General features: G+C 35.1%; 1 long non-coding RNA gene across 3 annotated transcripts in view; it reads right to left on the bottom strand.

The window, feature by feature from the left end:
• The window catches only part of LOC129058686 (uncharacterized), a 70,569-nt gene extending 52,962 nt beyond the window's left edge, over positions 1-17,607 (bottom strand). For all 3 annotated transcript variants that reach the window (XR_010139269.1, XR_010139271.1, XR_010139270.1), the window contains exon 1: positions 17,224-17,607. This is a non-coding gene — a long non-coding RNA (uncharacterized LOC129058686). The remainder of the gene's footprint in view (positions 1-17,223) is intronic.
• Between the last annotated feature and the right edge of the window lie 492 nt (positions 17,608-18,099).

An 18,099-nucleotide genomic window follows, 5' to 3' on the forward strand; every position in this document is an offset into this window, starting at 1 on the left:
TTAAAAAAAAAAAAGAAAGAAAGAAAAGAAAAGAAAAAAGAAACCACTTTATTTGTGCATCCATAAAAAGCAACTCCTCATCACTCATCCATCTGAGTTCTATCATGAGATTGCAGCAATTCAGTCCCATCTTCAGGCTTCACTTATAATTGTAGTTCTCTTGCTATTTCTACCATATCTGCAGTTACTTCCTCCATTGAAGTCTTCAACTCCCCGAAGTTATCCATGAGAGTGATAATCGACTTCTTTCAAACTCCTGTTAATGTTCATATTTTGACTTCCTCTTATGAATCACAAATGTTCTTAATGGCATTTAAAATGGTGAATCCTTTCCAGGAGGTTTTCAACTCACTTTGCCAAGACCTATCAGAGGAATTAATATCTATGACTGCTGTAGCCTTGTGAAATGTGTTTTTTAAATAATAAGCCTTGAAAGTCAAAATTACTTCTTGATCCACATGCTGCAGAATAAATGTTGTGTTATCAGGCATAAAAATAACATCAATGTCCTTGCACATCTCCATCAGAGCCCTTGGGTGACAAATTCATTATCAATGAGCAGTAATATTTTGGAAATAATCTTTTTTTCTGAGCATTAGTTCTCAATAGTGGGCTTAAAATTTTTAGTAAACAGTCTGTAAAAAGACTTGCTGCCGCCCAAGCTGTGTTGTTCTATTTATAGAGAAAAAGCAGAGTAGATATAGTATAATTCCTAAGGAACTTAGGATTTTCAGAACGATCAGTGAATATTGGCTTCAACTTGAAGTTGCCAGCTTCATTGGCCCCTAACAAGAAAGTCAGCCTGCCCTTTAAAACTTTGAAGTCAGGCATTGACTTCTCCTCTCTAGCTATGAAAGTCCTAGATGGCATCTTCTTCCAATAGAAGGCTGTTTTGTCTATATTGAAAGTCTGTTGTTCAGTGTAGCCACCTTTGTCAATTATCTTAGCTAAATCTCTGGATAACTTGCTTCAGCTTCTCTATCAGCACTCACTGCTTCACCTTGCACTTTTATATTATGAAGATGGCCTATTTCCTTAAACCCCATGAACCCACCTTTGCCAATTTTAAATTTTCTTTTGTAGCTTCCTCACTTCTCTCAGCCTTCAAAGAACTGCACAGAGGTAGGGCCTTGCTCTGGATTAGGCTTTGGCTTTGGGGAATGTTGTGACTTGTTTGATCTTTTATCCAGACCACTAAAACTTTCTCTGTATCAGCAATGAAACTATTTCACTTTCTTATCATTTGTGTGTTCGCTGAAGTAGTACTTTTAATTTTCTTTGAGAACTTTTCCTTTGCATTCACAACGGTTTGGCTCAAGAGGCTTAGCTTTCAGCCTGCCTTGGCTTTCCACATGCCTTCCTCACTAATTTCAATCATTTCTAACTTTTGACTGAAAGTGAGAGATGTGCCACTCTTCATTTCACTTTAACACTTAGAAGCCATTGTAGGGTTATTAATTCGCCTGATTTCAATATGGTTGTGTCCCAGGGAATAGGGAGGCCTGAAGAAAGGGAGAGAGATGAGGGAATGGCCAGTTGGTGGAGCAATTAGAATGCGTATATTTACTTATTGAGTTTCCTGTCTTATATGGGCACAATTTGTGACACCCCAGGACAGTTATAATGGTAACATCAGAGATTGCCAATTACAGACCTGCAAAACAGATATAATAACAAGATTTGAAATATTGCAAGAATTACCAAAATGTAACAGATTGAAGTAAAGTGAGCACCTGCTCTTGGAAAAATGGCACCAATAGACTTGCTCGATGCAGTGTTGCCACAAACCTTCTATTTTTTAAAAATGCAATATTTGCACAAAGCATAATAAAGTGAACTGCAATAAAATGAAGTATGCCTGTAATTGTCATATGTGTTCCAAAGCCCTATCTAAACCATTCATAGTGATGACAATCCAAAATACTTTTCGAATCTCCAGAAAACTTGATTCATTCTCTACATTTTAGAATCACAATTATATCTAGAATGTATCTTGAATATTATCTGCAATCTTTATTTACAATACTCTCTTGTTCATTTATTTATCTGATTTTTTTCAGTAAACAAAATATTCAATCCTAAGAGTCATGAAAACCTCAAGTTTGAGCTCTACTCTAGTTGGTTGTATGACTTTAAAAATAGTACTTTATATCTCAGTAATTAAATTTTATACTCTACAAAATTAAGGGTTTGGTCCAATGCATTTTAAAGGTCCCTTCCAGTTTCAATATGTAAGATTTAATAATTACAATAATTGTTTACATTAATGAGTGCCAGGCATTCTACTTAGCACCTAACATACTTTACCTCATTCAATCTTCCTAAAGCTCTATGAAATAAGTGCTATTACTATTGATATTTTACCAATGAGAAGATTGAGGCACAGGGAAGTTACATAACTTTCCTGAAATCACTCAACAGAAAGCATAAAGCTGGATGGAAATCCAAGTATGACTTATTCTACTCTGAACAACATCTAAATCAAAGGACAGGTGAGTAGAGATAAAAAGTTACCCCAAATGTTAAATTCAGTCACTTCAGAAAATTTCAGAATGCTTGGCAGCAACTCTAGCTATGAATTGCTAAATCACAAAGAAACAGGAAAAATATCTTCTGTCTCCAGCTATCCCTCCCTCCTAAGCTGTATTCCATCAGCACATCAGCACGTCTCCCCACAGACTCTCCGCGACCACGTGCACCAGCTCTACCTAAATATACAGGCACATGTGTGTGCACATACACACACACACACATACACTGCTGGAAGAAGGATATCTACCTACTCTATCTTAAAACACAGAATGATATTTTATATGGCAATCTTTACATAATAAGATTAGTGGGTTTGAAATTGGATTTTTATAGAGATAACGGAGCTTTTTATTTCATTTACATGGAAACACCTACAAAGACAGTCACACACATACAAAGTCACTGGCCTCAAACTATTTTACCCACTTTTTTATTAACAGAAAAATTTTCTCTTTAAATTAGTTTTGCTTAAGATAGCAATGGAGAAGAAACAAAAAGACATTCAACCTGATAACAACCATTAAACAGGATATTGAGCTAAAATTTGAATGATCTTTATTTTGATCCCTGGCTCATCAAAATTTGAAAGCATTCTTCATAGCCTGTAGGAGTGTTTCAACTACAACATGTTCTAATGTTCTTCAGCATGTTATTCCTTCATAAAACTGAAAAATGTAGGAAAAAATGTACATCAGTTCTTAGTCACTAGTGTAAGCACTAATGTAGCCATTAGTTAGAGAGCATATTCTGGTTAGTTTGTGGTAGCAATTCTTCAGTTAACCTATTAACATACTCCAATTTTATTTAAGTAGTTTCAAATTTAAAGAAAAATAAAGAATATTTGATATTTTAATGAAATGATGTATTTAGTTGTGCCCATCTGTACAAAAAAATACAAAATGTTAGTCAGGCATGGTAGCACACACCTGTAGTACTAACTACTTAGGAGGCTGAGGCAGAAGGATTGCTTGAGTCCAGGAGTTCAAGGCTACTGTGAGCTATGATAGTGCCACTCCAATCCAACCTGAGTAACAGAATGAGTTGCTATTTCAAAACAGAAATTTTCTTTTGGTAGCTGTCTCCTTGGAAAATACATGAGTAATTAATAGAGAATTATATACCCAAATAATAATAGAAAAAGATTGAAGAAATACATACATATATAATATATGTAAACTAAATAAAGCATATGCAAATATTTTTAAATTGAATATTTGTCATATCTTTAGAGGAGAATGCTAAGTTTAAACATCATGCAACAACTTTAGGAAATAAAAGTGCAGGAATTCTACTTTCAAAAACAGTGTGCTAGGTTGGACCAACCATCCTACTGAGAACAACTAGAAAAACTGAATAAAATACAAAAACATTCTCAAAAGAATGAAGAAGTTTAAAAATAGTGAAGAATTACCTGCTTAAGATCTTGGAAGACTATGAAATTCAGAGAGTTAAGCCTGTCATCTTTGGGCTCAAATGACACTGGTAGCTGAAAGACTGGCATCTTTGACAGTCCTATAATGTTAGGAACCAAATGTTGAGGTACAATAGCAAAGGATGTTGGTCCTTATAAAACACCACCCTTTAGGTAGGAATCCTGAAAGGACGTACCCTAATGGTAATAATGAACCACAAATAAACAAGTAAAGATGAACTACAGACCAGCTTTGCATCACTCAGATAGCTCAGCAGATCTTGTTCCTCAAAATTCAATTCTAAAAATCTTTAATTTTCATTGAACTGAAGCTAAAAAAGTCAGATAAAATGTTTCTCTCTGTATGAAGATAATATTATCCTAGGCCTTTAAATTTTTACAAATTTTAAAATACCATGTTAAGTGTACCATCAAAAATAACTAGGTACATGTATAGAAAAGGCAACATGAATGAGAAATAGTAAAAATAACAGATAAAATAAATATACCTACAGGGGTTTCATGTATTAGAATTATCTGTCACAGACTTTAAAATGACTGATATGGTTTGGCTCTGTGCTCCCCCCCCCACAACCCAAATCTCATCTCAAATTATAAACCCTGTAATCCCCACATGTTTAGGGAGGGACCTAGTGGGAGGTGGTTGGATCATGGGGGTGGTTCCCTCATGCTGTTCTCATGACAGTGAGAGATTTCTCACGAGATCTGATGGTTTTAGAAGTGTTTGACAGTTCCTTCTTCCTGCACTTGCTCTCTCACCTGCCACCATGTAAGACGTGCTTGCTTCCTCTTCTGCCATGACTGTAAGTTTTCTGAGGCCTCCCCAGCTATATGGAACTATGAGTCAATTAAACCTCTTTTCTTTATAAATTACCTAGTCTTGGGCAGTTCTTTATAGTAGTGTGAAAATGGACTAATACAATAACTGTACTTATAACAGCATAAAACAAATTGTGGCAAGAATTAATTATTAAAACATTGCATAGTCAATGTGAAAAAGAATAAAATGGAAGCCCTATAATCAAAAACTGTAATGGAAATTAAGAACTCAGCGCCTGGTTTCAGTAGTAGATTAGACTTGGATGAAGACAATATTAGTGAACAGGAAGAGAGCTCAGAAGAAAATATTTAGAAAGGAGTAAAGAATGGAAAATATAGAAAAGTGCCTGAGACATAGAGGACATAGTAAAAACATGTTACATATAGTAACTGTTGTTTCCAAAGGAAAGCAAAAAAAAAAAAAAAGAGAATAGGTCAGAAATTACATTTGGAATTACAGCTAGATAGGAGAGATGAATTATAGTGTTCTGCAGCACTTAGGGTAAATATTAACTATAATTTATTGCAAATTTTTGAAAAGCATTGAGAAGAGAGGATTTTGAGTTTTCACAGTGAAAAGAAATGATTAATGCTTGAGGTGACAGATATGTTAATTATCGTGATTGGATCATTATACATTACATACATATATCATTCTATGTCCCATAAATATGTATCATGACTATGTGTCAACTAAAAAAAAAAAGAAAATATGGTTAGAGATAATGCCTAAGAATTTTTCAAAACTAATGAAATTAATTCACAGATTAAAGACCAATCAACTTCAAAATTGGATAAATAAAATATAAATTCGCACCTAGATGCATCATAATAAAACCAAGATAACAAAAGACAAGGAAGAAATCTCAAAGTAGCTATGGTAGGCAGAATTCCTCCTCCTCCTCTTGAATGAGATCTGTGAATATGATGGGATAGTTCTCCCTTGATTAGTTTTCAGTGCATGGCAAAGGTGGTGGGATAGCTACTCCTGTGATTACATTACATAAGACTCACTGGTAGCAGGCTAAAGACAGATTTTCCTGCTGGACTTGAAGAAGTAAGCTGCCATGTTGTGAGATGGCCATATGACTAGAAACTGGTGGCCTGTAGGAGCTGAGAATAATCCACAGTGAAAAGCCAACAAGAAAACAGGAACCTCAGTCCTACAACTGCAAGGAACTGAATTCTGCAAAAACCTGAATGACCTTGGAAGAGACACCTGAGACTCAGATTAGATCACAGCCCCAGCTGACCTTGATTTCAGCCTTCTGAGATCCTGAGCAGAAACTCCAAGTAACCCTTGTTTGACTCTAACCCATAGAAAATGTGAGATTATAAATGTGTCTTGTTTTGAGGTAATAAGTTTATGATGATTTCATACATAGCAATTGCAACTGATACAGTACCTTCAAAGGAGCAATTAGATAGCCATCTTCTTATGTGAAGCTATGGAAGTTGAAAGACAGTGAGATGATATCTTAACATGCAGAAAGAAAGTAACTGCAAAATTAAAATTATATGCTTAGCAAAAGTATCAAGAATGAATTCAAATTGAAATATTTTTAGACAAACAAAAACAGAAAATTTGTTACCAGAAGAACTACATTAAAGTAAATGCTAAAACATCAGACAGAAAACAAATGATTCCAAATGAAAACTAAAAGACATTAAGGAATAAAGACCAAAAGAGAGTAAATATGTGGGTAAAGTTAAATAACTTTGATAAATTAAGAATGCATGTTTAACTCTCTAGATTTCAACTCGGAAATGGCTAAATTTTATATTTGCATACTTTTCCATATTATAGTTTACAATTTTAAAATGTTAAAATGCAAAAAAAAGCAAAAATACAAAACATAAGGTTTGCTAAATTTGACTACAGATATTGTTCAAAGTCCTATAGGTTAAAAATATCCAATGTATATGCTATAAATATGAAAAAACTAGCATCTTATTTTTCACTGAGCCCATAAAAATCAATGAGAAAATCATGGATTTCTAACAAAAAGAACAAGGAACATTAACAAAGAATCCTCAAAAAAAAAAAAAACACATGCCTAGGAAAACACATTTGGGCTGTTAAATTTGTAAAATAAATCATCCTATTTCTTGCTATTACAGTTTTACATATTTTCTGATATTTACTTTGCAGGAGATCGGACGCATAGGAAAAAAATTGAGTTGAAAGAAATACGCCAAAATTATAGTGATGATTACATTATAGCAGTAGGATATAAGTAACTTTTTGTGTTTCATTTTCTACCTTTTTCTGTAATATTTTAAATCAATTTTAGTAATTTAATTATATTTACTTAATATTTTAAATTTTCTGAAGTCATTATAAACAGAGCTTCTCTGAATCATGTTGGTATAAATTTGAAGTTTTCTTAAAAACACCCTTTCTGATCCTCAAGATCCATGAAGAAGATGAAATTCAGAGTTAAGCAAAATATTAATTGCTATATCTAACGAGAATCATTGATTTTAATATCTTATCCATTGCTCTATTTAAACTCAGATACAAAAGATGTTTTGATTTCCTCCCCCAACCCACCACACAAGTAAATAAATGTTTTTTCCTAATTCATATGAGAAAGAAGGCAGGGGGAGAATCACTAAAAACGTTAACAGAATATTTCCAGAAATTTACTCCAGTAACCATGGGTTCTTTTGGTTTTATATTAATAAATGGCTCATATATACATTACATGCACATCACTCACACCATAAACAAAAAAAATTCTCAAATTTCTCTTTGACCTTTTTTAGACTTTTATAAGGAGAAATGAGAAATTCAGAATATAACTTGTACCACATGAAAATGATTAATTTTATGGCTTCTGAATTTTTCCATTAGAAAGTCTTACACACTAAAAGATTATTTTAAAAAATTCCTTTATATTTTTATAGTACTCTATGGTATTAATATATTTTTATATTTAAATTTTGATCCACATGGAATTTGATGAAAAAAAGTACCTTTATTTTTCACTATTATCTAACACAATTTACTGAATAATCCATCATTTTTCCATACTTAAAAGGTATACTTCATTACATACTAAATTTTCATGTATATCTATATCTCTTCCTAGACTCTTATGTTTCTATCTCTGTTTGTTCTTGGGCTCGTAACAGATTGTTTTACTTATTGTCTCACAGTGTACTGGTTAAGAGCACAAACTCTGGAGCCAGGTTGCCTGAATTTGAAGCCTGATTCTCCCACTTACAAGCTGTGAGATCTTGAGCAAATTACTTGACCTATCCGTACCTCAGTTTCCTTATCTATAACATGAGGATAATAATAACAATTTGTTAGTAGGTTTGTTACAAGGAATATTTCATAATATTTACAACCGGTACCAGCCACTGCAAAAACATGCCAAATTGTAAAGACCATCGAGGCTAGGAAGAAACTGCATCAACTAATGAGCAAAATAACCAGCTAACATCATAATGACAGGATCAAATTCACACATAACAATATTAACCTTAAATGTAAATGGGCTAAATGCTCCAATTAAAACACACAGACTGGCAAATTGGGTAAAGAGTCAAGACCCATCAGTGTGCTGTATTCAGTAGACTCATCTCATGTGCAGAGACACACATAGGCTCAAAGTAAAGGGATGGAGGAAGATCTACCAAGCAAATGGAAAACAAAAAAAAGGCAGGAGTTGCAATCCTAGTCTCTGATAAAGCAGACTTTAAACCAACAAAGATCAAAAGAGACAAAGAGGGCCACTACATAATGGTAAAAGGATCAATTCAACAGGAAGAGCTAACTATCCTAAATATATATGCACCCAATACAGGAGCACCCAGATTCATAAAGCAAGTCCTAAGAGACCTACAAAGAGACTTAGACTCCCACACAATAATAACGGGAGACTTTAACACCGTACTGTCAACATTAGACAAATCAACGAGACAGAAAGTTAACAAGGATATCCAGGAATTGAATTCACCTCTGCACCAAGCGGACCTAATAGACATCTACAGAACTCTCCACCCCAAATCAACAGAATATACATTCTTCTCAGCACCACACCACACCTATTCCAAAATTGACCACATAGTTGGAAGTAACGCACTCCTCAGCAGATGTAAAAGAACAGACATTACAACAAACTATCTCTCAGACCACAGTGCAATCAAACTAGAACTCAGGATGAAGAAACTCACTCAAAACCGCCCAACTATATGGAAACTGAACAACCTGCCCCTGAATGACTACTGGGTACATAACGAAATGAAGGCAGAAATAAAGATGTTCTTTGAAACCAACGAGAACAAAGACACAACATACCAGAATCTCTGGGACACATTTAAAGCAGTGTGTAGAGGGAAATTTATAGCACTAAATGCCCACAAGAGAAAGCAGGAAATATCTAAAATTGATACCCTAACATCACAATTAAAAGAACTAGAGAAGCAAGAGCAAACACATTCTTTTGTGGATTTTATATGTTGTGCAACTACTGATTTTTGCATACTAATACTGTAATCAGATATTTTATGGAGTTTTTACCTATTGCTTCTATTATTTTTATCATTTGATTATTTGGGTTTTCTATGTATATAGTCAAATAATCTCCAGATTGACATTTGCGTCTTTCCTTCCAATTTTTATGTTTCAACTTTTCTCATCTAATTGCCTTAGTGAGGATAGCATGGCTCTAATATTTCACCATTAAATGTGATGTTTAAAGCTTAATTTTCACTTCCTATATAATGTAACTAATAATAATAATGATAGTTGCTAACAATCATTGAATGTGTAGTGTGTTCTGTGCTTTTCACATATGTGATTGAATTAATCCTCACATTAACTCTCCAAGGAGATTTTATTATCTTCATTTTATAGATAAAGAAACTGAACTACAGAGAGTTCATGCAAAATGTCCAAGATCACACACTTGCCTCTTATAACTAGCACTGTACTAGCCACAACACTATAGTTATTGCTTTATCTGTCTCCTCACTACAGTGTACCCTTTGAGGGTTGGAGCTCTTAAGACAAAGCCCTGAACACACTAGACATTCATAAATGTTTGCTTGGAGAAGAAAAGAAGGAGCTGGCTTCTGAGAAAACAATAGATTCAGTTTTGGATGTGACAAAAGAGAGTTGCCTGCAGAAATTCTGGTGGTGACCTCCTATAGACAATTGAATGAATATATCTTGAGCTGGGGAAACACGTTGGCTAAAGCTAAGCCCTGAAATCATGAACATCTGAGGAGCTTTGAAGTCATGAATGGTCAAAAGCACGCAGAGATTTAGAGTAAGTAAAAAAAGTGAGATGGTACAAAACATCGTGCTATTTCCCACCAGTAATAAACAATATGCCTAGGAAACTAGGAGGATAATTTCATGCCAACACATTTTCCTAATAGATTTCTTCAATAAAAATTCTACACATATACACACATATTTAAACTATTTAAATCTAAACAAGAATAAATTGTCTGGAAAAGAAACCCTTTCTTAGCTCTGCAGGTACACTCTATTATTCTTCCCTTCAGTGATCCTTATCATTTTGCCTACTGTTGATATTACTTAATCTACAGCAAATTGGCTTACCTATTGCTTTATTTTCTACTGTAGCATCTAAATTTGCCACCAATGTCTTTAATACTTCTTGAAACAACCCAATTCATATGTTAAAACCACTGAGTCATTAAAATAAAGTAAAACATGAAAAAATCTGGTATGCAAAAAAGTTGCACACTCACTTAACAGGACCAATTTTAATAATACCGACCAGATGTGAGGACCAAAAACTCAAGCGGAATAAACATATAGGGAAAGCAGGCAAGATAACAGAGTCAGCTGGCGGAACCAGGCCTCCAGTGTCCTGTGTCAGTTTCTGCTTCTTCCTATCAGCAACAAACTGCAGCACCATGGCTTCCCTGGAATTCCCAGAAAACATGTTAGTCCAGTGCTGGATTTAAACACAGAATAGAGTTGAGAGAATTCCAACGAAAAAGCTAAGATGGAAAAAAAGTTCATAATGGACTGTCTTCTGTATTTATACCCATTTTATTTATTTGGCAGGGTTTTTATGGAGGGAAAGCAGGGAGACTGCTGAAAATAACCGAAATCCTAATTAAAACCAGGCTAAGCAGTTAGAAAAAAATTAAAAAAAAGATTTACATTAGGGGAAGTCTAGGGGTTGATTCAGCAGCCTAGTGATGTTAACAAGGACACAAGCTCTTTTTACTTTTCTGCTCTGCTGGTCTTTCTTTTCCCTTCTTTCTGAGACAGGCCCACCTTGCGGGTATGCCTAATGGCAGATGCAACTGGGGCAATGGGCTTTCTTAATCACACAGAGCAGGAAATAAAACATCTCTCCCAATTGTAGAATATAAAGTGCTCATTCTGTCTAATGGGGCAAACCTGAAATACATGCACCAATAAAACATGTTAGGTAAATTCCATGTGATGATTCTCATTTATACTAACCCAGATCCAGCTCTAGGGTTTTGGATGAGAAGAATACATGAAAAAAGAGGAGTTTCTCTGAAAAAGGCTAAAGGAGACATTTGATGCTAAAGAGGAAACAGATCATGTTCTCTACATGCCATCAGAAAAATATGAAGGAAATTAATAGGCACAGAGTGTGCTGTCATTTTCTAATCCAGTATATTCTATCAGTTCATTGCTATGTATTTTAATTGTATTAAAAGTCATAGTGCATTTGCACATTTTAATGAAAATACTAGCTTTCTTTTAAAACAGAGTTAAGCTTATTTACATTATATTTTTGAGCCATTTTTTGGCCAGAACAAATGTACTACTAATTTTCTAATAAGGCTCAATGTGAAATCCAGCAAGGATCCAGAAATTACATAATATGAGACATATCCACATTTCTGCATAATAGAAGGTAAAAAAAAGATAGAAAATCTTTAGAATATCCACCATTTTCTGAGTCAAAGATGGCATGTTTTGTTAATTAAATCTTTCTTGTTAATAGTTAATTAGCATCTATGCCCTTTATCAGTGGTTCTCAAAATTATGGTAGCACTGGAACATTTTTTGCAAATAAAACTGTGCATGAAATGCTAGTATAGAAAACAAGTAAGAAGTGGAATTGCTCTGATTGAAGCAGGAGTTCCACCGACTTTGCCTGTTTCTTGTTTTGTCACTCTTCCCACCATTGGGTGAAGAGTAGGGGACTTATAGAACCATTTGGAAACAATTGCCCCTTATTATTGCCAAATATCATGGAAGTAGCAAGAAACAGAGGGCTCTTGGAATTAAAATAATGTTGTCCACAGTGCTAACCCTTTCTATGACTACTCAGATTCACATCCTTCCTAACATTAATTCACAATTTTAAAGATGTAGAAACCTCAGTCAACAGAGAATTCTACTTAATAGAACATGATATGATTATCAAGAGAAGACTGCACTGTGAACCAAATATAACATAGTAAACAATGTTCTTGTTGGAGCACATAAATTAATAGTGTGAGAAAACAGTGACTCTTTTGCAGCTGCATTATTATACATTGTTTTGTATTATTTTCCTGTTCACCTTATCAATTATGTATTGCATATTAATTTTCTTGTAATTTAATTACGATTTGGCTCACCCAGTTGCTATTAGCAATCAGCACAAAAGAATGTAATGCATTGTAAGTAAACATATCGTGTATAGTTGGTGCTATAGGAAATTCCAAATAAACCATTTGTTGAAATTACCAAAACTCTTTTGCACATAATAAAGAGTTGAGTTTATTGTCTTGATTATATATTATTAGGTGTGGGGGGTCACAAGGATGGCCTTTTGGATTTGTCACAATTTGAGAAAAGGTCAGGACTTTTCCCCCTCCCATCCCAGTGACCAGTCATTGGATCTATCTGCCTGTCTGCAGGGAAGAGGCTGGTGCATAACCTTGGGTAATACAGCTGCCTTCTGCAGAGGACATTCCTGTGGAGGGTTCAGCTTTGAGCAGCAGCTTCTAATGTTCCCCACAGCTGTGGAATGAGTGCTTCATTCCTGAAGGGAGATCAGTGATACACTATGGCATCAACTTCTGACTCCAACTCTTTCCTCTAAAAGTTACTTACTAAAGAAAAATAATTCAGCTTTTATTCTGACTTTTTGAAGTGAATTGGCAGAGTAACCTCGTAGCATTAATGGATGAGAGGCAGTTCAATAAAAAGGAATCTCAACTGACAAATGTGAAAGGAATGAGAGACTTGGAAAATCAACATTTTGCAACTTCTAGGTGAAAAATCTGATTCAGACAATGGTCATCAATAGATGCCAAAATTATGAGGGAAAATGCTGAAGGACAACTTTATAGTGAAGGGATCAGAGTTTCATCTTCTGAACTCATGAATTAATCTTAGCATCATAAAAGTTGTGCAATATGAAATACACAGCACCACTGATGAAGTATTTTGTTTTAAAAAAAAGTTGGAACCTGTCTTTAGAGCTACCATTGTCTGCACAATAAGAGAAGTAAGTAAAACTGCACAAAGAAGCAACAGTGAAATCCAGTTAGGTGGGACCTCATGCAGGTAAATGGACCTGATTCCTTCAAAATGCCAATGGCTTGAAAAAACAAGGTGGGGTGCTAGGGGAGGAAGTGAGCAGGAAGACAGGAGGGGGAGGGTAGACTTAAAGGACGAGAAATAACAACAATGAACAATGTGGAAAATACCTTGTTTAGATCTTGATTCAAAGGGACTGTAAAAAGACAGTTTTAAGAAAATCAACAAAAGTTAAATATGGAGCACATATTAAATAACATTGGGGAAGTATACATTAATTTTTTAAGTATGATATTACCATTGTGGATATATTAGAAAATGTCCTTACTTTTTTGGAAATGCATTCGAAATTATTCATGGGTGAAATAACATAATATTTTGTGTTTATTTCAAATTACTCCAGGCAAAAATAAGAAAAGGTGTAATGAGGTGGCAGGGGTGGGGAAAAGAAATGAAACGAAGGTAGCTGAGTGTTGACAATGATTAAAGCTGTGGAATAGGTACAGGGGTACACTTCCCTACTCACGCCATTTTTTCGTATGTCCAAAAATTTCCATGATAAAGTATAAAGAATTTATTTTCTACATTTTATGGTATTTTTCTTTCCCAGAATGAGAAAGAATGGGAATATTGAAGACTTCAATCCATAATGTGTTTGAGGATATGTGTGCAGAATAGTCCATTTATAAATATAACACACACTTCTGAATTTATAATTAAATACAAAGTATGTGGCAATTTAGAACTTTCATTATGCCAAAAGAAAGGAATGCTTATTTTTCCTTCCTTGATGCATGTCTACTATTCAGTGATGCTAATATTGTGTAAACACAAAGCAAATGATGGAATATAATATATAATTTCTTTAACGAAATATTATTATTCTGTTTGTGAAGAAGGGATTCTATCTCAGACTTCTAGTCCCAAGATGATACAGTCCAGCATCATTATATTTCTAGCCCAACCTACTTTTTAGCTGAAATACTCATTAAAATATGCAGGGAAATATTGTACTTTCATAATTCACTTACTGCATATCAATTTCTGAGACTGAATCTTATGACTATATATTTGCCCTAGTTTCTACAAATCTAGAGGCATAGTCAAATTGTAGACTGAGGTTAATATGTGTTTGAGTACTTTGAATGTTTAGACAGGGTGTCATAGTGTTGACTGTAAACATTATTGATATCAAATTGGGAGAGAGAGAATGAAAGATGAAGGATACTAAGTGTCACTGGATTCACATGTCTGCGTACAAGGACAGTGTCATGACTTCTGGCATTTCGCTCAGGATCCATGACCCTTCAGACAAAGTAGGGGGTTCCTGCATTACTAAGTTGTTCACTGTAACGGAGATGATGCGGAATCTTGATATTTTTTCTTCCCAAACCAAGGATCTTTCCTAAGTTCCCATTTCTGTTTACGTGTCAGTGCAGTTTATTTTCTTGAGCAAAACTAGCTGTCACTTGAAGTATATGCTTGTAGGACTAGTACAAAATATATTCATCTTCAACTCTAGATTTTTTGTTTCAGTTCTTAATCATACCACTTGTGGTGGTCACGTAGTCACAATAAATGAGGATCTATTATATAGTTTTTAAGTATTTGGGGGTCACAGACCACTTTGAGTATCTGCATCAGTCAATGTCTTTTAGTTGCAAGGAAAAAAACAAGTTCTGCTCAATTTAAGCAGAACTCTGATTCATTAAAGGTATACTGGAGAGTTCCCAGAATTGTTGGGCATGATGAGGAATCAGCTTTGGGGTTAGGCATGCAGGAACTCTGTCCAAAATCTTCCTTCAGAATCAGTTTCAGTGAGGACACCCCAGCTGCATCTCCGAGTGTCCGTGCTAAGGCTTTGCTGCTTGAATTACCATCACCTGTCACTGGGCAGGACTGCAGGACTAGCAGCGTCCTACTGCCACCACCGTCAGAGAGTTCCCTGCATACCCCACGTTTGGGTCTCTAGTTCCCAAATACAGTTCAGGAACACTGTTAAAGTAAGGGGCAAGTGTTCACACTGCAGCTTCAAGGGAGGATACAAAAGCGTTTGTCTGGCATTTTCACCTTCCGCAGTGGGAGGTGAACAAGACTCACATGGAAGGGCTGCCAGGCGCCAGGCAGAGAAAGGGGAAAAAAAGATAAATATCCAGTATAAAACCTCGAATGAATGTTAGGTTCTTCCCAGAAAAAAAATATACACGCACAATTTTTAAAGTATTTTGGGGTGAGTTTCTTGAAGTTTCAAGACCCATTCTTTGGACTACTAGAGAGAAAATAGATCTTGATGGTTGTAGTAGTTGCTGCTGAGAAAACGAATTCTGGTAAACCTATAGAGAATTCATTCTAATTTAGTTCTAATTTTCAAAATCAAATATTTAAACTTAGTATTTATATATCAGGTTGAGTTTAAGGCCAAAAGTATGCCGATAGGTATGTGTTTAAAATTAAAACAATTTATATAAATAATCCCTTTCCCTTATGAGTTTTATGTCTGTGAAAATAATCAATTATCATCATGTTAATGAAAGAACATTTTTGTTATTACTCATGTAATAATAACATTAATCAAGGCCCTATCTATCTTGTCTTCAGCTGTGAGTCATATATATATATATATACACACACACACTCTGAAAAGCAGTACTGTATCCCTCCAAAGATATAAACATGGATGTTCCCATGGCAACATAAACAAATAAGGGTAAAACTCTCAAAGATCTCCTGTAGATGCACGAAATGAGAAGCCTCTGCCACAAACACATTTTGTGAATAAACTATATATGTATATGACTCATATATATATGATGTATATATGACTCAATTGTGTATATATATACACACATCCAATGTGTATATCTACACCTATACACTCAATGTGTGTATATATACACATGTACATGTGCATATATATACACATATATGTACATGTGTATATGCATATACACACACACGTAATCCAGCTATCGAAACTTATTTCAGATAAATTTTGATCTTTTAGTTTTATCCCTCAAGAAATAAGAAAAATCTAATTCACAATCCATCACACTTGCCTCCTCTCTTCTCCTGTCTTCCCACAGTCTCTCATATCCCCTTGATTCTCTAGAGTTTTGTCGCCTGATAAAGTAGACATTAGCTATATGTAGCTATTAAACTGTAAAGTACTAATAATTAAAATGAAATGAAATTTGAAATACTCTAGTCACATGAGCCACAAACATATGGCTCAACAGCCATATGCAGCCAGTGGCTACATTATCGGACGGCTCAGACATAGAACAAGTCCATAACTGCAGGAAGTTCTATCGGACGATGCCTCTACTGTAACCGACTACCAAACTCGGACACCCGCCTGTGCAGTGTCCTGTTACCCCAGTGTCCCCAGCTCTTGAAATGAAATGGTGGACACTCGGTTTCAGCACTTCTTTTTCTTTCACTTCTCAGGTCAGCTCCTTCTCTCGCATTTTTTCTAATTTCACATCATGAATGGATCCAGAGACTGAGCTGACAGAGACAGAAATCTCTCTGAGAAAGAAGGAAGCGTGGAGTCAGGCAGGGAATACTTACATGTGTAGACATCTTGTCATGATCACACCAATAATAATAATTACTATTATTTACTGAATGTCTTCTGATGCACCCAGGATTTCTACCTAATATATTACTTCTAATGCTCATAACAACTCTTTAAGAGGGCAATTACTTCAATTTTATTTTAAAAACAAAAAGCTGAGGATTTTCTTTTTTTTTTGTCTGTCACCCAGACTGGAGTGCAGTGGGGTGATCACAGCTTACTGAAGCCTCGACCTCAAGCAATCCTCCCACCTCAGCCTCTTGAATAGCTGGGACTACAGGTATACACAATCGCAGCCTGGCTAATTTTTTATTTATTTATTGGTTTTTTTTTTTTTTTGTAAAGATGGGGTCTCACCATGGTGGTCTGAAACTCCTGGGCTCAAGGGATCCTCCTGCCTTGGCCTCCCAAAGTCCTGAGGTTACAGGTATGAGTCACGGCTCCCAGCCATAAAAAACAAAGCTCTGAGAACTTAAATATTTCACCCACAGTCACACAGCTAGTAGAGGTTGAAGCCAGAAGTAGATGCACTATTTCTTAACTATGAGGCCTGTGTGCTTTCTGTTGCACCACTCTGAAAAGCAGTACTGTATCCCTCCAAAGATATAAACATGGATGTTCCCATGGCAACATAAACAGATAAGGGTAAAACTCTCAAAGATCTCCTGTAGATGCACTAAATGGGAAGCCACTGCCACAAACACATTTTTTGAATAAACTCTTTGAAGGGAGAAAATCTTCTTGATCATGTCCCAGCATAGTCTGGCCACAGGCATTTTAAAGATTCAAAATTCACTATAAAAATGAATAAGAAATATTTTCCCTTTTGAACTTCAATGATACGTTCCAACTCTTCTAGTTCGGCCTTAGAAATAAGTTTAAAATGTATAATCAAATAAGCAGATGGAAGAATGCCAGTTTTACCCCTCATTACTGGTAGTCTATGCAAAACCATCTGATTTTAATCTTTTCACTTGATTTCCCTCATGTTTTAAAAATTCGTCCAGCCAGTGAGGAATAAATGCCAAACAAGTATAGTGTTATGTCTAGGGCTTGCCAGAAATTCAAATGTAGGCATTACCAGTTTGCTATAAAAATCAGTGTAAGAAATGTTTTAATTCCACAAGCAGAAGCACAAATGCATTCTCCCCAACCCCTTAAAAATCATGTTAAGAAAAAAGATTTTCCTTTTCTGGAATTTAAAGAGAGCTTAGCTTATAAGAAAAAAACAAT

Source organism: Pongo abelii, chromosome 2, assembly GCF_028885655.2.
Source record: "Pongo abelii isolate AG06213 chromosome 2, NHGRI_mPonAbe1-v2.0_pri, whole genome shotgun sequence".
NCBI lineage: Eukaryota > Metazoa > Chordata > Mammalia > Primates > Hominidae > Pongo > Pongo abelii.